General features: G+C 42.5%; 1 pseudogene; it reads right to left on the bottom strand.

The window, feature by feature from the left end:
• Positions 1–6,431: 6,431 nt before the first annotated feature.
• LOC127641734 (uncharacterized) lies at positions 6,432–11,298 on the bottom strand (annotated as a pseudogene).
• Positions 11,299–26,013: the final 14,715 nt, after the last annotated feature.

The following is a 26,013-nucleotide window of genomic DNA, read 5'->3' as shown; positions in this document are numbered from 1 at the left end:
TCAAACTCCTATTAAAATTTGAGTAATCATACACAGAAGGATGTGATGGACATGAGCTATTGCGGTAGCTAGTCACGTAACCAAATATAAAATTGCGGCATGATGCGAGTAGACTAAAATGAAATACTGTTATTGACACTTAAGGAGCTGATACCTATGCAAATGTAAACTCAATTTGATTTATGGTGTGCCCCAGGTGAAGTTAGCAACTACCAATTTAGCTTGGCACAAAACTTTTAATATTATGGGGGTATGTGTGATTCTTGTTGAGTACTAATTTGGGAAGGCAGTAAAGGCAGCTGTATGTGTAGACAACAACCATGTAGCAAGAGAGCTCTAAGTTGAATCCGATCAAGGAAGCATACACCCCTGCAGCAAGGAGCCAAGCAGTTAAAATTAAGAGTTTGCACATAAATATTAGCATACTGTAGAAGATCATTTAGATTAGAGTAATTCAATATGTTCCTGAAGAGTTAAGTCCTGAGACTGCTAAAGCACATATATTTGACAGTATCAACCCACATAAGAAAAACATGGCCATCGAACAAACTGGTTGCTGATAATCAGGATTGTGAATGCTGACACACATCTGTATACACTGTATAACCAAACATAGTCAGGAACTATTCAAGTATGCAAGTTAAGTTGCACTACATGTTATCACTTTAACAAGCACAGTCCCTGAACAGACATGTCAGTTTAAAACATGAAGCAATGAGAATAAAAGCATCTCCTCTGTGCATTTGTATTTCACTTCATCAGTCTCTCTTGTTAAACAAACTTGTGCATATGAGTAGACACCACCCTGCAACAACTACTGTGACACTACAAATTACAAAAACGCCTACAAAAATACTACAAACTGCACACTTTAGTTTCATTAATACATTTGATTGAACAGAATGTGATTAAACATCCTTACCTAAACTGTATTTGTTCATATTTTGGAAAGCAGTGTGACTGAACTATGACAGATAAACGTAAACATGCGCAATCCAATCCAGGGCTGAGTTTCACAATAACGATGGATCTTAGCTCTTAAGAGTGTTCTCTGCATGCAAGTGAGTGGCTGTGTATGCAATTCTTCACTCATTCACTATTTCCTATATAGTGAATGGCAGTTAGTGCACTATATCTCAGTAGTAAGTGAATGAAATGAGTGAATTCGGACTAGAGTGTCAGAGCTCTGGGGCTGGTGCAGAAACGTCACATATGAAATTTTAAAATACTTGGGACTTATTTGTTATTCTTATTAAATAATATATTAATACAATAAATCTTCATTCTGTTTGTCATTTTTAATACATACTGTGTGTTAATATAAAGAGTAAATGCATTTGATCAAATAAAGAGTACATTTTATAATGTATCTGTATGTTTTGTCTCTCTATATGTTATTATGTTATTTTAAAAGTAATGATTTGTCAAAAAGTAATTTACTACATTCAGCATGATTAAAACATTGCAGGATTGAAGGAAACAGTAAACTTCCCAGTGGTGATTGTGGGAAATGAATCGTCATCGAGTGTACTTGAAATGTACGCTTGAAATTAGAGTGCATTATGGGTAAGAATGAGTGAACAAAAGTAGGGAACTAGTGGCTCACCCAGAATTTAGTCACTCCTACAAAATAGCAAAAACTCGAAGTAGTGCACTACATAGTGGATAGGGGGTGGTTACAGACACAGTGAGTGTTCCACGATCAGAGTTGGTGCCCTACGTAGGCTGTGTTCTCTGCATTTAGAGAGTGGTGGTACTGCTGTACAGAACTAACGATCTAAATACTTATTACACTGAAAACTGTAACTACACTGAAATAATAATCCACACAGGACTTTAAAAACTATGATATAGCAAAACATGGCATTATATTTCAGCATTATATATAATGTTCTTGTGGGCCATTTTCACGTTTTCACTGTAATAATTACTAGAAATGTTTCCAAACCTCTCTTTTATTGACAATTTATCCAGATCTGACAAGACCCCTTAAAGGGATAATTCACCCAAAAATTACAATTCTCATTATTTACTCACCCTCTTGCCACCCCAGATGTGTATGACTTTCTTTCTTCTGCTGAACTCAAATGAAGATTTTTTGAAGAATTTATTTATCAGCACTGTAGGTCCATACAATGCAAGTGAATGGGTGGCAAGGCAACATTTTAAAGCTAAACAAACAAACACAAGTCAGTATAAAAATAATCCATTAAATCAGTATCTTCAGAAGCGATGTGATAGGTGTGGATGAGAAACAGAGAAACAGATCACTTTCACATTCTTCTTGTGTTTTTGGTGATTCACATTCTTCTCTGCATATCACCCTCTGCTGTCTAGCAAAAAATGACAAATATTGATCTGTTTCTCACCCACACCTATCATATCACTTCTGAAGACATGGATTTAACCACTAGAGTCTTATGGATTACTTTTATACTGCCTTTATGTGCTTTTTGGAGCATCAAAAATGTGGCCTACAGAGCTAAAATATTCTTTTAAAAATCTTCATTTGTGTTCTGCAGAAGAAAGGAAGTCATACTCATCTGGGATGGCATGAGGGTGAGTAAATGATGAGAGAATTTTCATTTTTGGGTAAACCATCTCTTTAAAGTGATAGCTCAGCCATAATTTAATATTCTGTCATCATTTATCAACCCTCATTTTGTTCCAAAACCAGTGTGAGGCTTTGTATTATGTGGAACACAAAATATGTTAATAATAATAATAATAATACATTTTATTTATTTGGCGCCTTTCTGGACACTCAAGGTCGCCTTACAACAACGAAAAAGGTACATTAAAACAAAATAAAAACTAATTTTGTTAAAAACTAACATAAAAACATGTTAAAATACATCAGTTAAAAACAATACAAGAGGATAATGCAATAGTAGTCACAATGAGTAGGCTTGTCTAAACAGATGACTTTTAAGTCTGGATTGGAAGTATTTGAGAGAATCAGAGTTGCGGAGGTCAGGGGGCAGAGTGTTCCAGAGCTGGGGAGCAGAGCGGCTGAAGGCCCTACTCCCCATAGTGATAAGGCGGGCGGGCGGGACAGTGAGATGAAGAGAAAAGGAGGAACGGAGAGAGCGGACTGGTGTGGCAATATGAATGAGGTCAGTCAGATATGAAGGGGCAAGGTTATGGATGGCTTTGAAAGTGAGGAGCAGGATTTTGTAGTGGATACGATGTGAGATGGGAAGCCAGTGGAGCTGTTGAAGAACTGGGGTGATGTGCTTTATGGAGGGTGTGTGAGTGATGATCATCAGAATCATGTTAGACAGAATGTTAGGGACTGACAGTCTCAGTCACCATTCACTTTCAAAATATTCCTGTGTATATATAATAAAAAACACATTCACTGAAAGTAAATAGTGACTCAGGCAAACATTCTGTTTAATATCTCCTTATTGTGTTGCATGGAAGAAAGTCATACAGGTTTGGAACAACATGATGGCGAATGATGACAGAAATTCTATTAATAATAACTATAATTCTGTAGTACATGTTTAATGTGTATTATGTAATGGAATATAGGGGAGTTAACGTCTATTATGTAATTTGTGAAAGTAACAAGTTACTCACTACTTGAGTACTCTTAGTGCAGTTGGAGAGAGAGAAACTAGAGGTCCTAAAAGATTTTCAGAAAACCCGGAGAGAGGCCAGTGAAAGGGATGGCAGATACCAACAACAGTTAATTAACCTAAAGAACGCCAAGCCTTATTTACTCATGACTCATATATTTGACATGTTCTTATTTTACATGAAATTATGTCATGTTTCTTATATTAAGTAAGGACTCATACGGCTGCATTTTCTTTTGCAGTTGCTGCAGAAAACACAGTAAACCCATATCAATAATATGGTTTAATTCCCATGTTTCAGTTGTCTCTTTGATTAACCTCCTCGTTTTAGAAAGTATGAATACATAATGACTGATTTTTAAAATGGCAGTAATTAATAATGAATTGAATGTTTATAAGGCTATACTAGCCATTATTTACAATTTATTAAATTCCCACACAATAATGTACTTGTTAAGCATGAACCAGGCAGTAATTAATAATTAACTGAATGCTTAGTAATATGATCTAAGCCATCATTTACAACTTATTAAATATCCTGTTTCTGTACGGAAAGTCTTGCAGTTAATGCTCTATTTCTGAAACCAATCATTATCAATTTTAACCTGTTGATACGCACCAGCTTTTTGAGCACAAACCATGAAAACGACATACCTGAACTTAAATGGTTGTATGTACGGGACCCTTTGGAGTATGGACACAGTTGTATCTTTTGAAAGAAGAACAGAATTAATATATGTTGTTATTTTTTAAAGTTAGACAAGCTGAAGTTTATAGTATTGGAAATATTTTGTGCTGAGCATGTTTTTATTATCTAAAAGACAACCCAGAAATACAATGTTCTCAAAGCCACAAGTCTAAAGAAGATATATTTTAATAATTTATATTTTGAAGATAATCTAACAAAAAATGAGGTTCCTGCAGCTTTTTTCTCTGTAAAATTGCTGCCGGTGTACAGAGTAAAATTAAGGCTCCACCTTTCAAGAAGACACAAAATCTGACGGCACGGCCTGAGTAAAACTACGCCACATTTTTAAAAATAGACTTTGGAGACAGGCTAATTTTGTTAATGAGACTCTAATATATCAGATCATATACAGTTTTACAACATGAATGCTGCTCAGATTGCATAGTTTGTTGAAGAATGATGATGAAGGGTAAATCTTTCAGGCGAGATCTCATGTAAACAATGGAGAATATATCAATATTTCTCATATTTATCACTTTTATGGACAAAAAGAGCTATTGGATGTTTTTCAATGAACGCTTTCATTGAAGTGTGTTGAACTGGATTCATCTGGCGATAATGTTTTCATAATAAAAGTATGAAGTCCCGTTTTGATATTGCATGTTTTCATTTGTACTCCTGCACAAATAACTAAATTGCTGTTTCTGGAGGATTGCTATCATGAAACAGAGATCGGATATCAATGTTGAACCTTCAGACCTTTGAAAAGATGCATCATTTTTTAACATTAATTACATTTATAGATGGTAAATTATATATTAAATGTAAGCAGAGTAACGTCACTACTGCGGGGGTTTTGCGTATCAACAGGTTAAAAAACAATATTAAGCCAGTAATTCACGCTAATGAGTTCAGGCTGTACAAAGATGTTACTTATTGATTGCTAATATCTTGTAATAAAGACAATTTTGCCCCTTGTTCTAAATTGAAACTTTTACTTATTGAAATTATTGCTTTGTTTTGCATTTATTAGGTGGTATTCAAGTATTTAGTTGTTATGAGTTGCTAAAATATTACAATTAAAACAATGTGACTTCCAGTTCTAAGGTCAAACATTTACTCATAAGTAATTGATTTGATTGAAATGTTTAAAGGATTATATCACTTTAACCAACACTTTGCAGAATTTGTATTAATTTGAATAAGTTCAGTCTAATCATTCCCCAAGCATTTAATTTTTATTTTGTTTGCCATGGGACACAATAAATCACAAAAATCACAAAAGCTTCATTAATAAAAGTAATACATTTTAGTTGCACGCTATAATCCATGTCTTTAGGTAGCGATATTTGAGGAATAGATCCAAATTCAAGAATTTTATTCAATAATCTTAGCGCCCGTAACAGCTGTCATCCTGCATTGAGTTCAGATAAAAAAAATGTTGCCCCAAAAAGTGCTACAACACAGTGATGCAGTGATGCTACATGCTCATTCGCTCTCACGTATCTCATGACCCATTGACCCATTTGTTTTTCAAATTTTCACTCTAGAACAAGGAGTCAAATTGTCTTTATTACAAGATATTAGCAATTAATAAGTAACAGCTTTGTAAAGCCATATAGGTTTGTAAATTTGATATATGATGGGTCTCAGAGATAGAGCATAAACTACAAGACTTGATGTGTGTGACTGTTTCTACGATCTTCTTAGGCTTATGATGCTTTTGGGAAATGAGGTCCAGATTGTGCACCATCTGACAATAGCTGAATTCAATTGCTGAGTGTTGTTAAACTCACCACTGCGGTTGTGCACAGCACCCTAGTGATAAGACTGCTAAATAAAGATTATTAACAGGCTGCAATTAGCCTGCGCACTGCAAATTGAATAGACCTGGGGCAGTGGTGGCTCAGTGGTTGAGGCTCAGGGTTACTGACCAGAAGGTCAGGGGTTCAAGCCCCAGCACCACCAAGATGCCACTGTTGGGCCCTTGAGCAAGGCACTTAACTCCAGGTTGCTCTAAAATAAAATTTTAACGGGGTAAAATATCCCATTAAAAATGCATCCTAGGATGCGCTGGGACACATCCTCAGTGATGTCATCAGATGTTTTAGGTCTTTCAACATCATACACCCTCACTCAGGCGACCCAGATAGGGTTGATCAGACGTGAATCACTCCTCCTGATCTAAAGCCATCTGGAGGACCTCTCCGGCAACCTCTATGGTAGACTTTCCTTTTTGCAGCCCCAGTGATGCCAAGTAGAGTATAGACCTTGCACAGTGAGCAGCCAGCAAAGCCTCTATACCCCACTTCGTTGGACTCACGGCACACCTTCCAACCTCTCCTCCGGCACTGATCTACCATTACTTGGTACTTGGACCATTTCCGCTCATTTGCCTCTTTCATACAGTCTTCCCAGGGAACTGCCAGCTTTATCAGGAGCACCTGCTTTAACCTCTTAACCAGCACCCCTATTTTTGAGAATTTTCTGAAAATGACATACCCAAATACAAATGTCTGTAGCTCCTAAACCATATGGTCCACATTCATAACTCTGATATTTTTTTAAACTAGACACTTGAAACTTTGTTACCCAAGAGTCATATTAATTCAAAAGTAGCATAGGAACAGAGTAAAACAAGGTCAAATTTACATGAAAGTGACTCACGATTTCTATGAATGAACTTCATTTAGGGAAAAATGTATCAGACTTTTATGTTAAAGGCCTGAAAACACCATAAAGATAAAACTGAATGTCTGACCATGATCTGATTCAAATTTGAAGATGATACTCCCAAAAATGTAGTTTCTGTAAGCTTTTATTCAGGGAAAGTCTAGGCGTCCTTTCCAAAAGGCCATTTGGAGACTCCAAATGGACATTTGGTAACCAAATGACATAAGGAGTAAACACTACATACTACATACATGTATATCAATTCAGAACTGTTCTGCTCATCAAACCACACAAGAAAAAATGATTTCAGCACAACATTTTAACATTTTAACAAAATGTTATTTTGAACAATTCTGATAGCAAAAACAGTGAAACAAAAAAAACTCACTTCATATATGCATTTCAAAAGTGATCGTTTTACAACTAATTAATAAATTATATAAAAAGAAAACAACATTTGTAATTGCAACAGTGTTTTTTACTCAAATAAATTACAATAAACTGATAATTATAATAAATATCCAATTACTAAAGAAAAAAAAAGCAATTACAGTATTTACAGTATTTATGTTGATCCAAGGCAGTCACTAACAAGGTTTGTTACCAACTGGAAACCAAAGCCACTGAAAGACAGGAAAGATAAAGATAAAGATATTTTTGTTATATTATATGCATCATAAATATAATGTGTGTGTGTGTGATATAAATACTATGTCTTTATGTATAATATACAGCTATCACCTAGCTACTCGTGTAGCCTCGTGTCTTTGCTAGTCATTTTATAATCAAAAACATGATATGAACAGAAAAACTGCCAATACTTCATAAACATAAAAACTCAAGACGATGTGTTTCAACTTACCGATCTAATACGGGATCGAGTCCATGGAGAAACATCTCCTCTTCAGCCGAATCGACACTCGACACCGTGCTCTCTCTGTCTAAGATGTCTGTTTCTGCGTCTTTCTGCTGTTCTTCGTCGCTACTCCTCATTAACTCCTCCAAAACACTCTCAACACCACAAAAACTCCTCTTCAGTCGACGATCCATGATGTAGATTGTTAGATATAATGTTAGAATAAATCCGCGCGTTGAAACGAGCTCCGTGTAGCAAAACAATGGTAAAAACTGTGCGCGCTGTGCGTAAAATGACGAAGAGCGCACGAGTGGACGCACTTGTATTAGACCTATGTATTAGACAGATCTTCTGAGGTAAACTAAGCAAACTGTCAATTACTGCAATCGTGTTTTAGTTGGTTAATACTCCCATCCATCAAAATTTTGCTGACCAGACATTGCAGGCTTTTATCCAATCAAAAACCGAGGTGCGAGAGTGACAGGTCCCGCAGCCTGTTGTTGCGCTCCCTTCATATTTTGGTCATTACAGAGCATGTGATTGAAGGAGAGAAACAGGGAATGGCTCATTTTATCGGAAACAGTCCAAACTATGGGGGAGAGATGGTTTTTGAACATTGGAATACAAATTAGAATCGATATTTCATTGAAAGTGAACATGATGGATTACTCTAACTGGAAGCGCTCATGAAAACTGAGGAGGATATTTAGTTTTTTTCCCTATTTTTTTGTTGTTTTGGATTAAAAAGTGGGATGCATTTTGAAGAGTAGACCCTTACATTGAAATGTATGCTGGTGTTTCTTGGATACGTCCGAACTGATCTGAACCATAGGAGATGAAAGATGAGTATTGCCGTTCATTTTGTTCATATTTACAGGGTCGGTCTGTCAGCATTTAATTTAACCCTTTCCTCTTTGGTGTATTGATTGCAAAAACAAGTTCAGAACGTGATTTTTGAGTGTTTTAGCTATCAAATGATGCATAGTTTATGATAGTTGATTGAATATTTGTTATAAAACAAAGGTAATAAAATTATAAACACGCCCCCACGGCCCGCCCACGCCCCCCTGCGGGTATAAGGCGTTAAAGAGGCTGATGATAGCACCATGTCTGGCCTCAACGAAGTTGCCATAACATGGTCAGGGAACATAAGCTGCCTCCCCACATCGACTTGCAGCACCCAATCTGACACAGAGGTGAGCAGACCAGCTGCTGATTTGGGCTGTGACTAAGGCTGCTCACCAGCCCTTACAAAGGAAACACTCCCCTGGCGAAGAACATGCTTTTTGTTTACTAAGGCTTTGGAGATGCCCTCTGCAAATGTCTTGAGCACCTGGTCATGTTGCCAGTGGAAGCGGCCTTCCCCCAGGGCTGTGTGGCATCTGCTGAGAATGTGCTCTAGTGAACATTTTCCGGAGCACAGAGGACATGCTGGAGAATCACTCTTGCCCCAGACATGGAGATTTCCTTGGCTAGGTAGAACATTATACACAGCTTGGAGCAAGAACTTAATCCAATGGGTTTCTACATGCCAGATATCAGTCCAGGAGATCTTAATTTCCAGCGCACTCTCCCACCTTGTCCAAGCTCCCTTCTGCCACATGCCCACATCCCGCTGGTGCCCGCATCTCCTCCAGGACTAGCTGGCATTTGTTCCTGCCATGGGCCTTATCATACCAAGTTTGTGGGATGGCTCACACCCAGGCTGTCCAGTTGCCACTGTGCCCACCAAAGCCCTGTATCTCAGTTGAGATTCTGCTATCTCCAGGCCTTCTTGGGCACTCCTCTGTCTGTCCACACCATAATGCCTGCTCATGCCACTCTAGAATCCCTGGAGTCCCAATAGAGCAGTGCCTCTCTTGTGTGAGAAACCCTGAACTCTCATTGAGGCTGCTGATAGGGAGCTGGAGTTTGTTGCTCCTCCCATACATTCCTGCACTGCTTTGGCTGTGTGGCAGACCCAGCCATCTGCAGTGGTAGCTACTGATCTTCCTCTCCAAGATATCCACTGTCGACAGGGTTACTTCATACATCAGCAGAGGCCAGAGGACTCAAGGTAAAATTCCTTGCTGGTAAACCCAAGCCTTCAACCTGCCAGGTAGACCAGAATTGACCACTGTGGTGAGCCAAGTCTCTAGCTCCTTGATGGTTGCTTGGATTGCCGCTGCACTGCTGAGGCTACAGTCAAAGACCTTGAGTAGGCTCTTGACTGGCTTCTTGGTGATAAATGGGATTGCAATGCCATCCAATAAAGAAGCAAAACTTGTTTACCACTTTTCCCCTCTTCAGCAGGTCTTAAACTCTTCTTTGCCCAGGATATTAACTTTTACAGACGCTGGAGGATCCATCTACCTCCAGGCAACGATGATATGGTGACAGTGAGGTTGTCCATAAAGGCTCTGATGGGGGGCTGCCAAATGCCAGACATGGACAGGGGACCTCTGCACTCGCCTTGACCACCATATTCATGGAAAGAGCAAAGAGAATAACTGAGAGGGTGCACCCAGTTATAATTCCCTTTTCCAGTGCCAGTCCGATGTTGTATTCCCAGATGTGACTGTGATTCTTGAGTTCCCGTAAAAATTCAGGATAAGGTCCATAATCTTACTTGGAACATGGTGTCGAACTAAGATAGTCTCAACCAGATTGTGTGGTATTTAGCCGTTTGCATTGGAGAGGTCAAGCCAAAGCACAACTAGGTCTCCCTTCCCTTCGTGCGCCTCCCTGATCAGCTGAGTGACAACTTTGGTGTACTATAGGCACCTAGAACTCTGGGAATGCCACCTTTCTGTACTGAAGTGTCAATGTAGTCATTCTTTAGGAGGAAGTCCGTCATCCTTCTGGATAGGACACTGAAGAATATCTTCTCCTCCATGCTGAGAAGTGAGATAGATCTGAACGGCTCCAGCTTGGTTGAGTATTCTTCCTTGGGTATCCAAACACCCTCCGCCTGCCTCCACTGGTCCGCTACAGTGTCCTTGCACCAAATCACTTGCAGACTTTCCCAGAGGATTCTGAGGAGCTCTAGGCAGTGCTTGTACACCTAATAATGTACTCCACTGGGTCCTGGAGCAGAGCTGGCTCTAACTGCAGTAACCACCTCCTGCACTTTCTTCCAGGTGGGCTCTCTGTGTTGAACTCCACCATGGGAAATGGTATGTCCAAAAGGGCTCCTTTTGCCCTAACAGCTACTTTGTGAATCCAAATGGTTCAGCTATAAATGCACTATGTTTCCTGGATCTCTCTCTCCTCCGTATCCTATGCCATTCTGCTCTGTGCAGGGTTATAAGCTTCTTCCTAATGATGTTACGAAGCTCAGCCAGTGCTGGTTTGTCCTTATCTGTTGCTACCTTGAACTGTCTTACCAGAGTCTGAAGCTCTTGCCGCAGTTGGTGGATCTTGCCTGCCCTTCAGTTCATGGTGTAGTTGAGTCTGGTGGACTTGCCCTCTTCAACACCAAACCTCTATGCCGCATAACTGACAATGATGGTGATCATTGTCTGATGCAGTCTGTCTGCATCTCCCTTTGCTTTTGATTCGATGATTCTGGCTGCATCCTCATCGATCTGGTGCCAGTCTTTGTGCTGGCTTGCTGGAGGCCACTTGATCTGGCGCTTAGTGCATGGAGGTTCTGGGTTCTGTGGGGTGTCAGGAGTGGATCCTGTGCATTGTGCTGCTCTCCCCTGCGGCAAGCATTTAATTCAGGCCTGATGAATTTTCAGGCCGCGCTCATTATTACAGAGTCATATAGAGCACAACAAAATTATTTAACCAAACTGACATTACATGTGAGCAGGCACATGCAGCGGGTGGCACTAGGGGCTCGAGCCCCTGCCTTTGTGCATGAGGTGTCCTTGATATGCCACCCATAATGAAAGCTTGCACACCAAAATGAAAATACTTTTTTAATGCTTAATAGTATTTAGGGGTGTAAAAATGTGTCAATATTATGATGAAACTTTGATGCATAGATTACTAAATGTAATAATCAATTATAATGACTATAATAATACCCAGTGTGTTACAGAGGCCACCCAGATTATACATGATCTCTCTCAACAGACATGTGCAATGTGCCTGAGGAAAAAAATGCGTACTTTAAAATAAGAAAGTTTAGTTTGGATTTCTGCATTATCGCTCAGAACTGCACACGACAGAATAAGCAAAATAAGTTAATGCCGCTGGACAAGCTGTGTCTGCCCTGCAGGCCAAGGCTCTCCAGCAAGTCCACCAAGCCAAGGTGCTGGAAGAGCTGCACGAGTGTAGTTCCACCCTGGGATTGATGCAGGAGCTGCGCTCGGTGACCTTGTTGGTCCAGGAGCACCACTTTTGGCTCAAAACCGAGAGGCTGACAAGGCACGGTTCCTTAATGCTCCCATTTCCCAGGCTGGCCTATTTGGCGACACTGTCTGCTGCTTCACTGCCGATAACTGCCAGGGAAAGTCCTCGACAGAGGCCATTCAACACATGCCCCGGCGCGGCTCAAGATCCCACAACCTGTCTACTCGTCGCCAAGGGCGTGCTCCTGTGCCGGCTGCACCTGGGTTCTACAGCCCCTACTTCATTGTACCAAAGAAAGGCGGTGGGTTACAGCCAATCTTGGACCTGCGAGTACTGAACTGGGCTTTACACAGACTCCCGTTCAAGATGCTGATGCAAAGACGCATTCTAGCAAGATTGGTTCGCGGTGGTAGACCTGAAGGACGTGTACTTACACTTCTCGATTCTACCTCGGCACCCTTGCAGCGGTATGCGTTCGAAGGTCAGGCATACCAGAACAAGGTCCTCCCTTTTGGCCTGTCCCTGTCCCCTTTCGTCTTCACGAAGGTCACAGAGGCAGCCCTTGCCCTGTTAAGGGATGTGGGCATTCACATCCTCAACTATCTCTAATCCTAGCACACTCTTGGGATGTGTTGTGTTCCATTTCTGGCCTAAGTGGCCTACCACCCACCGTGGTAGACACATTCACTCAGGCTAGGGCTCCCTCTACGAGGCGCCTGTATGCCTTGAAGTGGTGTCTGTTCACTAAGTGCTGTTCTTCCCGACGCGAAGACCCCCAGAGATGTGCAGTCAGATCTGTGCTTTCCTTACTGCAGTAGAGGTTGGAGGGATGGCTTTCCCCCTCCACCTTGAAGGTGTATGTAGCCGCTATAGCGGCACACCTCGACACAATGGACCTTAAGTTTTTAGGGAAGCACGACATGATCATCAGGTTCCTGAGAGGTGCCAGGAGGTTGAATCCCTCCATGATTGGGACTTCTCCACATGACATACTTCCAACGAAAAAGAGTCTGCAAGATCATGTGACATATTTCCACTGAAAATACCCCCCCCCCCCTTCTCTGGGTGGGGTGTGGTTTCCGCGGTATCGTCCCCTTGGGAGTGACACCCCTCTGACCTGGACACTGGTGGTCCCAGTCAGTTGACAAATGTTCACTTTTTTCGGGAAGAAAACGAAAAAAGAAGGAAAAGGCACGACTGGGCTAGCCTGCCCATATTCTTTCTTTGTGCAGTCGACCTCGAAGGGCCGTTCGACGCTCATAACAACGTTGGGGGGGGTTTACGTGTTGGCCCTGTGCGCTGGCTACGAGGCACACAGTAGTCTGCCTGTCTCACAACGTCTGTTCACGTAACACAGTCCAGCTAGTTGTGGCTTTTTTGTAGGTGACCCCTAGTGTCACTTCATCGACACAACGTAGAGTGAGTGACAGATAGGGAACGTCCTGGTTACTTCTGTAACCTCCATTCCCTGATGGAGGTAACGAGACGTTGTGTCCCTCCTGCCACAATGCTGGAATACCTGCTGAAATGGCCGGGACCTTCTCTCTTGACTCTTCAGCACAAAACTTTATACCCGTATGTCCGGGGGAGTGGCATTCAAATACCACTCGCCAATTCCCATTGGCCTTTTATCAAAGATCAGAGGTATCTCTGGCCCCCAAGAGTGACCACTAGTGTCACTTCATTGACACAACTTCTCATTCCCTCCATCAAGTAACCAGGAAGTTTTTTATTCAGATGCTTTAGCTTGCTTGTGCGCAGCTATATGCTTGCCACATGGGCTTAGACAGTTGACAGCTACTGCTTGCATGGCGTGAATGTATATAATTCCCATAGCAATTACACAGCTCAAGTTCTTACGGAAGGGTTGTTGGTTACATGGAACTGGTTCCCTGAGAGGGAATGAGACACAGCGTAACTGGCCATACTCTCTAGCATTTGCATAGGCTTGTGCCTTCCTGCAGAAAACCGACTCAATGGTGCGAAGGTGAGCACCTTTATGGAGCCTGTGATGTAGATCCCTAGGGGCATCAATTAAGTGCCATAGGCCAATAAATTGGCATGATCGTATAAGGGCTTCAGACCACTTGACACTCAGACACAGATTTATATAGGAAAACAACTGAAAAACAGTGTGGATGGAATCAAAATTGAGTTCAGTATGAACACCTCTAATAATGTAGACATGCTACTGCATAAAGTGTGGTCCACTTTACAGCTTATTCTTTATTCTCAATTTATTGTCAGCTAATATTTTGCATATTTTGTAATTTTGTCACCTCAAACAGAGGTAATTTTCTCATGCAGTAATTATCATTCAGTCTATCATATTTTACTGTGTTATGTAGACTGTATGTAGGCATTTTAACAAAGCAGAAGTCTAAATAATGTGGCACTATGTGTTGCAATGATTTTTGCTGACAAAGACCACGATTGGGCATATTTGCCCTGATGTTCTACACTTTTCCTATTTAAATGCAACAAGGTTGGCACAAATAACATTGTTTTTAAAATTAAAATGTCATTGGAATATATCATTATTTTTTGAATTTATGATTTACTACCAAAACGAAGTAATAATACTAAAATTTAAATCAATATTTCACCTAAAAATGTCAAACTTTACTCACCCTCATGTCGTCCCAAAATGATATGAATTTCTTCAGTCACACACAAAAGTATGTAGTTTAAAGAATGTTGATAGTGATTCTTTAAAGCTTAAAACCATTCAAAAGTGCCCAGTCTGTGAGAATTATGTAAAACATTCCACTTCTGAAGGCATACACTCACTTTGTATGATTAACAGACCAACATTTAATCATTATTCACTCTCAGTTCAACCCGAATCATTCTCAGGTATTGTTTCCTCAGTCATTCTATGGTATTTAGACCTTATTTAGCTTTAAATGACTAAATTACACCAATCATTTTCAAATAAACTAAACACAAGTTACATTCACTTCAGTAAAAACATATTTCATTGAAGTGTCAAAACATCAAAATATGTCATGCATTGGGGCTCTATGGTGACATGCACTGGAATAATAGCAATTTAAAAACAATTATAATAAATCTGTATTTTAGTATTTCCCATTAATTTCCTATGGCAGGTACATTTTGACCTGAAACCCCACAAGTGCCCCTTTTTTTATTATTATTATATATTTTTTCTATTATGACCACATAGACATATCGAATCAAGCCCACCTTTTTTGTGTGTGTTTAGATAGTGGAGGAAATCAAAACATCATATGTATCTTCTAATTCTTCTTCTGACTTTGTCAATAATATATCATGGGGCAATAGGTTCAGTTCCTTTACTGATTTACTGCAGTACTTTACTGTGTTGCATCTGTGTGAAACATCAGCCCCAGCATGTGCAAAAAGACACCACTTCCAAACACTTTTGTTTTGTTATTGTCAGGAAGCTTCATGGCAGCATTACATGGCTCTCTTCAGTGATGGTGTCTGAGCAGCATTTTGCCATTTTTGCATAATCCACACACTTCCTATTCTGGGCACTGCAGCTATTTCTGCTCAACACTGTAAGCAGATTACACTGCTGCCCGAAAGTGTAATGTATTCCTTCATTCCATTTGGGAAAACTCAAAATGTTTAACATATTAGGAGGGAGAGAGAGAGAGAGAGAGAGAGAGAGAGAGAGACTTTAAGTACTTTAATACTGTAAGCTAAGTACAGACAAGCAATACAAATTGAAAAATATATAATAATAATAATGTAAAATAAATATATTAGATGCACACAGGCATGACCAATTCAACAATACAGTTCCATCTTCACAGAGAGATTGTGGCAGTGCAGAAAATCTGTGCCACATTCAGTGTCTCTGTTTTACTTTCACTTTCCCTTGGCGTGAATGGGTGGAGTGATTCAATTAACGGTGGAAGGAAGATATGGGGAAGTGTGTTGCACTTGGAAAATATGCGTCATCAGTTAGTTTGCATGCAAGGTTTGCCAGAAGTGAGAGGGATGGATTATCGTGGAAAGACGGCTGCTTGTCAATCTGATGCTTCCTGTGTGTGATGTCTGGTGCATCGTGGAGTTCAATTTAAAGCATGGCACTTCCAGATTGTCTGTTTTGTTGGTGAGCTGTTCTGAAGACAAGTCGACGCTTCTTATCTGCCTATCTTGGTGTCTGACGACGACCCTCTACACATCGCTGCCTTCAGTCAGCAAACTTGCATGACGTGTTTTCTGATTCTCTTTGAGTTCAAACTCAAGTGTTAATTTAATTTATTTTTATTATTATTGACATTATATAATGATAGAATAAATCTCCCCTGTGAACTGAATGTTTCTGGGACTATTACTGTGATTTATTGTGTAACAAGTGGTTTCCTTTTCTTGCTATCCTGGGTTAATTTAAATTTTGTTAGGATTAATCCTGTCTGGCGCCTGAAGATTTCTTTGAGAGAAAATATTTATGTTAGGGCGGCCACCACCATTACAAGATATTAAAGCACCATTCACACACCACATCTCAAATTCTCAAATTCATACATATATGTCCTGTTGTTTGATAGAAAGTGTGCTCGACTCTGACTCTAGACTGCACCAAAGCAATGAAAAGGTGTAAAACATTTACAGTAAGTTTTGCCCTTCAGCAGATAGTCTGCAAGTCATCCAAATTGCAAGTTTAGCCTACCCAATCATAAAATTTGCAACAGTGCATTGTTCTTGATAGGTTTGCAATACCTACAGCCATAAATAAAGGATTTTGTTGGAAGGTAAAACCTGACATTGACAATAATCTGTTCAAAAAAAGGGAACAATGGTACTAATCTAAAGCATTCACTAAAACGTGAAAAAAGGTGCATTACAAAAATAGCAAAGTGGTGAGACACTTGCATTAACCCTTGACACAAAACACATTAGTAGCCAATACACAGGCTAAATCCTCCAGTTGATGTCTCCTGAATGTTTTGGAAGGGGATAACACTAATAGTGAGGTGCCATCTATTTTGCATAGCATTTGTCATTCATTTCATGAAAATATAAAATTTTTACACAAGTCTGACATATCGCCTATCCAACCTCCTAATAGTTTAACCCTTGCAGTCTTTTAAAAGTAAGAAGCTTCCCTACTGGAGCATCATCTGAACAGACACCTGATACCTGAAGGAGATACCTGAAGCGCTGGTAACAAATGCTGTGTAGGCCCACCTGACCTAACACAATTTACAAACTGAAGTAAAGGAGAGGGACATTAAGCTTTCAAATGACTTATTAATTGTTGTATAACCTCACAGATCTAAACTGGTGGTTGACTGATATTTTTTTTTTTAATGATATCCAGAGAGCAGGGTGGCCGATAGGCCAATACAATTCTGATATATCACACAACTTAACATAGTAAATAACAAACATAAAATTGCTAAAAATTAGCACTATATTTACTAAATTTCACTTTGCAATAAACAATCTAAAAAAATATTGAATTTGAAATGGTAGATAGCAGTTCCTTCTGATTTCTGTTTAGTCATCAATTTTTTAAAATGTATTTGCATGTGAAGAAATTGCTAATATATTAGGAAGAAGTAAATAACAGTACACACAGTGGTTCAGCAACCATGGATGGCATGTCCATGTTAGCAATCGCATTTTCTCACAAAAGATCGATTGTACATTTGTTAGGGTTACCTTGTCTTGTTTTACCGTTGCCCCTTTGGTTTCCATTTTTGTCCCTTTTGTTTGCCATACGTTTCCCTGTTGTCTGCCCTGTGTTCTGTGTCTCACCAGTCTATTGTTTAGAACTACATTTCCCACAATCCACCTGCCGTCATCACTGCCATTTTGTGTCATTGTTCACACCTGTTTATCATTTGTAATCATCCTGTCCTTGTGTATTTATACCCTGGTTCTTTGTTCTGTCTTTGTCAATCGTTGAATGTTGTTAGCCCGGTGTGTGTGTGTGTGTGTGTGTGTGTGTGTGTGTGTGTGTGTGTGTGTGTGTGTGTGTGTGTGTGTGTGTGTGTGTGTGTGTGTGTGTGTGTGTGTGTGTGTGTGTGTGTGTGTGTGTGTGTTCCCTGCCTGTGTTTTCTGTGTTATGTTTATTTCCCCATTGAGGGTTTTCCTTTGTGTTTTTGTGTTTCAATAAAGTAAAGCTTGCACTTAGATCCGCTCTCCTCGTCTGCCTTCGCTGTCTGCATTCGTAACAGAACGAAAGACCACAAATGGATCTAGCAGCTTACCTCATGGAACTGACCCAGGCGGAATTGACCATCCGCGAGTTCTCCCACTTCTTTTCCGCTGTTGCCCTTCACACCGGCTTCGACGACGCATCCCTAAAGACCATCTACCAGCTCGGGCTACCAACATACCAGCTGATTGAATTGCCGAACTCCGGAGACCTCACGTGGAGGGAATATGTGAGTTTAGTCTTGGGAGAACTCGCTGCCGGTGAACCACCTCTCTCGATCCCGGTTTCCGCCTCTGGGCTTTCCGTGCCTGCCACGGCCAACGAGCCAGCGTTGCCAGCTTCGTCCGCCCGGCGGAGGAGGAGAAGAGGAAAAGCTTCTGCTCCCCAGTCTCCGCCTGCCACGGCCAGCGAGCCAGAGCCCACGCCTGCCACGGCCAGCGAGCCAGAGCCCACGCCTGCCACGGCCAGCGAGCCAGAGCCCACACCTGCCACGGCCAGCGAGCCAGAGCCCACGCTTGCCACGGCCAGCGAGCCAGTAGCCTCCGATGTCAGTGAGCCAGCGCCAGTAGCCTCCGACGTCAGTGAGCCAGCGCCTGTAGCCTCCGACGTCAGTGATCCAGCGCCTGTCGTCTCAGATGTCTGTGAGCCAGCGCCTGTAGCCTCTGACGTCAGTGAGCCAGCGCCTGTAGCCTCCGACGTCAGTGAGCCAACGCCTGTAGCCTCCGACGTCAGTGAGCCAGCGCCTGTAGCCTCGACCGCTCCTGAGCCAGCGCCTGTAGCCTCGACCGTCCCTGAGTCAGCGCCTGTGGTCTTGTCCGTCCCAGTGCCAGTAGCCATGACCGTCCAAGAGTCAGCTCCTCCCGAGCCTCCCGAGCTTTCCAGAGCTCCGCCTTCCGAGCTTTCCAGAGCTCCGCCCTCCGAACTTTCCAGAGCTCTGCCTCCCGAGCTACCCGAGCTTTCCAGAGCTCCGCCCTCCGAGCTTACCAGAGCTCCTCCTCCTGAGCTTCCTAGAGCTCCGCCTTCCGTGCCTCCCGAGCTTTCCAGAGCTCCGCCTTCCGAGCTTTCCAGAGCTCCGCCTTCCGAGCTTTCCAGAGCTCCGCCTTCCGAGCTTTCCAGAGCTCCGCCTTCCGAGCTTCCTAGAGCTTCGCCTTCCGAGCTTTCCAGAGCTCCGCCTTTCAAGCCTTCCAGGGCTCTGCCTCTCAAGCCTCTCGAGCCTTCCAGGGCTCTGCCTCCCAAGCCTCTCGAGCCTTCCAGGGCTCTGCCTCTCAAGCCTCTCGAGCCTTTCAGGGCTCCGCCTCTCAAGCCTCTCGAGCCTTACAGGGCTCCGCCTCTCGAGCTTCCCGAGCCTCCCAGGGCTCTGCCTCTCAAGCTTCTCGAGCCTTTCAGAACTCCGCCTCTCGAGCCTTCCAGGGCTCCGCCTCTCATGTCTCTCGAGCCTCCCAGGGCTCTGCCCCTCAAGTCACTCGAGTCTTCTAGGGCTCCGCATCTCAAGCCACTCGAGCCTTCCAGGGCTCCGCCTCCAGAGCCTCTCGAGTCTTCCACGGCCCTTCTCCCCGAGCCTCCTACGGCTCCACCTCCAGAGCCTCCTATGGCTCCGCCTCCCGAGCCTCCTACGGCTCTGCTCCCACAGACTCCAGAGCTTTCTAGGGCTCCGCCTCTCGAGCCTCCTACGGCTCCGCCTCTCGAGCCTCCTACGGCTCTGCTCCCAGAGACTCCAGAGCCTCCTACGGCTCCGCCTACCGAGCCTCCTACGGCTCTGCTCCCAGAGACTCCCGAGCCTTCTAGGACTCCGCCTCTAGAGCGTCCTACGGCTCTGCCTCCTGAGCCTCCCTCAGCTCCGCCTCCAGAACCTCACGAGCCTCCTACGGCTCCGCCTCCTCAGCCTTCTATGGCTCCGCCCCCAGAGCCTCCTGATCCTCCTACAGCTCCGCCCCCAGAGCCTCCTGATCCTCCTACAGCTCCGCCTCCAGAGCCTCCTACGGCTCCGCTCCCAAGGCCTCCTGAGCCACCCACAGCTCCACCTCCTGAGCCTCCAGAACGTCCCACGGCTCCGCCTCCCGAGCCTCCTACGGCTCCACCTCCAGAGCCTCCTACGGCTCTGCCTCCCGAGCCTCCTACTGCTCCGCCCCCAGAGCCTCTTGAGCCTCCTACGGCTCCACCTCCCGAGCCTCCTACGGCTCCGCCCCCAAAGCCTCCTGAGCCTCCTATGGCTCTGCCTCCTGAGCCTTCCTCGGCTCCGCCTCCTGAGCCTTCCTCAGCTCCGTCCTCAGTGCCTTCCAGGCCTCCTGACCCGGCCCCTGTCGTGTGGCCTCCTCCCAGGCCTCCTGACCCGGCCCCTGTCCTGTGGCCTCCTCCCAGGCCCCCTGACCCAGTTCCCGTCCTGTGGCCTCCTCCCAGGCCTCCTGACCCGGCCCCTGTCCTGTGGCCTCCTCCCAGGGCCCCTGACCTGTGGCCTCCTCCCAGGCCTCCTGACCCGGCCCCTATCCTGTGGCCTCCTCCCAGGCCCCCTGACCCAGTTCCCGTCCTGTGGCCTCCTCCCGGGCCCCCTGACCCAGTCCCAGTCCCTGTCCTGTGGCCTCCTCCCAGGCCTCCTGAACCTGCCCCTGTCCAGTGGCCTTCTCCCCGGTCCCCCAGACCTATCCTTGCCCTGTGGCCAGCCCCCAGACCACCTGAACCTGGCCTTGTCCTGTGGTCAGCTCCCAGGCCTCCTGAACCTACCCTTGCCCTGTGGCCAGCTCCCAGACCACCCGAACCTGTCCTTGCCCTCTGTGCCCCCTTGGACTTCCTGCCTTCCCTCTGTGCCCCCCTGGACCTCTTGTCTGCCCCTTGTTGCCCCCTGGACTGCCTGTCTGCCCCTCGTTGCCCCCTGGACTGTCTGTCTGCACCTCGTTGCCCCCTGGACTGCCTGTTTGCCCTTCGTTGCTCCCCTTGGTCTGTCTGCCCACCACAAGCTTCCCCCCCCAGTCAATGGACATTTGTTCTTCCTGTTTTTTGTTTTGTCAATTTTTGATCGTCTGGAATCCGATCCTTGAGGGGGGGGGCTATGTTAGTGTTACCTTGTCTTGTTTTACCGTTGCCCCTTTGGTTTCCATTTTTGTCCCTTTTGTTTTCCATACGTTCCCCTGTTGTCTGCCCTGTGTTCTGTGTCTCACCAGTCTATTGTTTAGAACTACATTTCCCACAATCCACCTGCCATCATCACTGCCATTTTGTGTCATTGTTCACACTTGTTTATCATTTGTAATCATCCTGTCCTTGTGTATTTATACCCTGGTTCTTTGTTCTGTCTTTGTCAATCGTTGAATGTTGTTAGCCCGGTGTGTGTGTTCCCTGCCTGTGTTTTCTGTGTTATGTTTATTTCCCCATTGAGGGTTTTCCTTTGTGTTTTTGTATTTCAATAAAGTAAAGCTTGCACTTAGATCCGCTCTCCTCGTCTGCCTTCGCTGTCTGCATTCGTAACAACATTCAGTGAACAGCGAATAAGACATTATAGCACATGTGAAGCACTTTTACGTTGAAGTAGTACTCACATGCTCGGGTGGATCCAGCATGAGCAGCAATCTCCTGACTGTTTAAATGGCCTGAATTGCCTGCTTGAATTGTCACGGACTGACAGTCGTGATTTGTTAAATCGAGGAACTTTTGATCCTGATCCTGAAGTTTTTTTATTCTGGCTAATGGAATACATGCTTCAGAGAAAGATATTAGATGAGCACTCAATGGCAAGAAAACGCTGGATTTTCATGAGCATCGTGAATTACACCTTTTTAAATGTAAAAACTGCATATTTGCAGATGGTATGTAATAGAAGTTTTATTGATATTTGCCTTTCATCATTAGAAATATTACAGGGTACTGTTGAGGTGTCAATTATAATACATGCTTCAGAGGAAGATTTATGAGTGCTCCACAGGATGCTGGATCTGCTGAAGTTGTGTGAGGTTGGTTTATTACATCTGTTTTAACGAGATATGCGCATATTTGCAGATGGTATATGATATTAGTTTTTATTGATATGTGCCTTTTTATCATTAGACAAGACAATTACAATTTACAGGGAAAGGTTGAGGAGAGAGAGGGAGAATGTAACAGGTGAGCACAATTATGAGCTCAAACGCGTCTGCCGCTGCTCTGATATGTGGACCGTTTAAATGAGACTGTGTTGCACACCGGTCTATTATTGTAGAAACACGATGGCATGTAACAACAAAAAGAACAGTAACTGGTTGTTTAAATGTCTCAATCGCTTCACATGCAAGCAGGCGATTCTCTGTGCCCTAAGTGAAAAAAAATGGGCAAATGGGGAATATTATCGGCCATTGCCGATAATTACAAAAATTAAATCATAATATCGGTCGACCAATAAACTAAACCCCACCTGATTAGAAATATCTTGGACTGACCTACATTTCCCTGAAACTACATCAACAACATCACAAACTTCATAAAAGTTTCAACAATTATGTTGGACATATTGGCATTTCTTAGAAAGGAATGAATAAATAACGGTTCACTCATTATATAATGTTCATTTTCGGACCTTAATAATGTAAAAAAAAAACTCTTAAATGGAAAATTTTTATTTTATAGTAAGACAAATAAAACATCTTGTGACATTTAAAAACAATAGCTTATCAAGATTGAAACCAACCCAACCCAACTAATATCCACTGCATATTTTCTATGGAAAAAAGCAGTCTTTGAGCAGCCTTTAATCTCATAGATTTAACCTTTGCTTCAAGATTAATAAATCCTTGTCCACCCTCATTTACTGGCCAAAACAAATTATACTAGGAGGGATCAAGTGATATCAATCCCAGAAGAAGTTCACGAAAGTCTTAAATGTCTTCAGTAAATGACCTCACTACTGAAATTCCACAAAGCTGACATCTCAAATGGTTCAATAACAATAGCATTCAGTGTGCTGATAGACCATACCCTTGTCGTACACCTTTGCAAACTGAAAATGGTATTGTAAGACAACAAGTTTTTTCAATAAACTATATACTGTATGTCTGTATATAAAAGCTTGATATAGGAAGTAAATAACAGATCAAAGCCAAAAGCTCTAAAACGTTTTAAAAGAAAACATAATCAATTCAGTCAAACGGTTTTTCCTGGTCCATAGAAACAAAAACTACATCAAGCTTATTAATTTTTTTCAAATATTGTACAGTTTTGAATGCAACATGACTTGTCTTCATGAATAACTGTGGATATACAAATTTTGAGTCGATTAGTTAAAACTTTTGATAGTTTCTTATAGTCCACTCTGAGCAATGATATAGGCTGCCAGTTTCTAATGTCTCCAAGTTCACCTTTTTTGTGCATCGGCATAACAACAGTTCTTCGTAGGCTGAGTGGTCATACGCCAGTATCTAAACACTCCAGAAAAAACAAATCATCTCCAATCATAGTCCAAAACTGCTTTTAAAACTTTGTAGTTAGCCCATCCAATCATGGAGCTTTGACGAGAGCCACAGTCAGGTAATCAAATTGCAAGGTTTTTTCAATCCTAGCATTTTCTGCCTCTGTGAGACTAGGTAAATGTACCAACCATTTCAGGTTCAGAATGTTCAGCTTTCTAAAGTTCTTCATAGAATGATAGTGCATATGAAATAATGCTATTTGTCTGTTACTTCTCCCCCTTCAGGAAGTTTTAAGTGACTTAATTTTCTTGTTAACAGTTTTTGTTTCATATTATTAAAAACAAAAGGATGTAGGGATGTCCATGTTATCAAAGGATGTGAATCTTAAAGATATAAGTATTTCCTGGCCTTTTTCTTCTCAGAAATTCTGTTGAAGCAGCCTTTTCCCTTCGAAGACTAAAAGAGTATATATCATCCCCTTCAAAGCTCAGTTGAGGAATATCCTGCTCCAATCGCCTCATCTTGTCTTCTAAAACACTGTCGTTGTAGGCTGTAGTCTTCTGGCAGAACAATTTAATTTTAACTTTGTGAATGTTCCACCACTGACTCAAAGATTTACTGTATACTCTCATGTTCTATCTCAAAGTCTTCCAGAAAAAAATGAAAGAGTGCACAAAGTTGTGGTCCTGCAACAGCCTGCTATTTGTCAAGAATACACCAGGCTCCCCAGTCATCCAATCAAAGTGCTCGAACTCACCAGAGTACTAATCACCCGCACCTGCAGCCAATTCAAGATTCCAGTCAACACCACTATAAGAAGCACACACAAACACTCACTCTTTGACTGGTCACCAACGTGTTCACAGACTCTAACCCATGTTTCAGCAATCGTCCTTAGATTACCTACCTGTGCACTAAGCAATCTCCTGCGGAATACTAACCCTTTCTCCAACAATCTCCTGTGGATTACTCACCCATTCTCCAGTGATCTCCTGTGAAATACTCATCTGTGCCCCAACGATCTCCTGTGGATTACACGCCCATTCACCAACGATCTCCTGTGGATTACACGCCCATTCTCCAATGATCTCCTGTGGATTACACACCCATTCTCCAATGATCTCCTGTGGGTTACTTACCAAAGCTCCGGTGTTCACCCGTGATACACTCTCCTGTGGATACACCTTCACAAATTGAACACCTCCCTTGACATCAGCTCACCTCTGTGTATCTGGTTTAGTCTTTCCATTCATTCACCCTCCATCTCCACCAAGAATGTTACTTCACCTTTCTGCCTTCACTTGTGTACAATTTGTAAATAAACACCCCTGCTTGGGTTCAAAACTCCATCTTGTGTCTGTGGTTACATAACACTATTAAAGTGCCAAGTATTTTTACACGTGCTCTGCGCAACTTGACACTAACAAATATACAATGACAGTCTGCAGTTGGAATAAGGCAACAATTGGCAAATTTACCTCTAGCACCTCTTTGTGCATGTAACCCAGAGATGCCCAAACTAGGGCCCACGGGCAAAAGTTGGCCCATGATGACCTTTGATTTTGCCCGCCTTGGCATATATGACGAGGGGGAAGAAATGCTATTGACAACTTTTCATTGCATTCATTTAGCAGATTGCAGAGTAGTTTTGTTTATATATAATGAAATCATAAAGGAGGGGAAGCAGGGTAACTTTAATATTTTGATGTAATACAGTTTGCAGAGCCTAAAAATTTGGCTCGAGTGTTGCGCACAATTATAATAATTCCCACAATTTCTCATAATGATGGGAAATTCCACAAATTTTTATTCACTTAGTACAGCTGCAAACGAAGCCAATAGATACAGATGATCAAATCAATAAATTTTTTTTGTATCAAACTGTAATTTAAGAAGATGCATGAATACATCTGCTCTGTCTCTCTCTCGTACAGCTGTCAGCAGTGACAGAAGTGTGAGCGCACGAAGTGAAAGTGCTTTGTCGCTTAGATAATGAACTTAAGATGTTACAGATGTATAAACCTTTATAAACCCGTTAATTCGACATGAAAATGGCATTAGAATGCATCTCCGTAAGCGAGCAACGCGAAAATACAATTGTTCCGGTTTATAAATCAACAAAGCTGTTAACATTGCCAGTGTGTGCAACTTTCTTATCTTTGTGCTCCCTTATTATTTATAATGCAGCACATTTGCAAGAAAGGCAAAAATAGCAAAAACTAATTAGTAATCCAGCTGCATGATGAAGAGAGACACTTAAACACCTGTTACATCTCTCATCTCCATCTTCCATCCAGGGTTGGAAATTAACAGAGGCTCTGGGCAAAAACAATCCCCCTGCAATCTGATATAGTTCCAAATGAATATATCATTGTGATCTTCATAAGAATTTTTGCTGAACA

Source organism: Xyrauchen texanus, chromosome 4 (genome assembly GCF_025860055.1).
Source record: "Xyrauchen texanus isolate HMW12.3.18 chromosome 4, RBS_HiC_50CHRs, whole genome shotgun sequence".
Lineage (NCBI taxonomy): Eukaryota > Metazoa > Chordata > Actinopteri > Cypriniformes > Catostomidae > Xyrauchen > Xyrauchen texanus.
The sequence above is the reverse complement of the archived record's forward strand: the minus strand, read 5'-3'. Positions and strand labels throughout refer to the sequence as shown.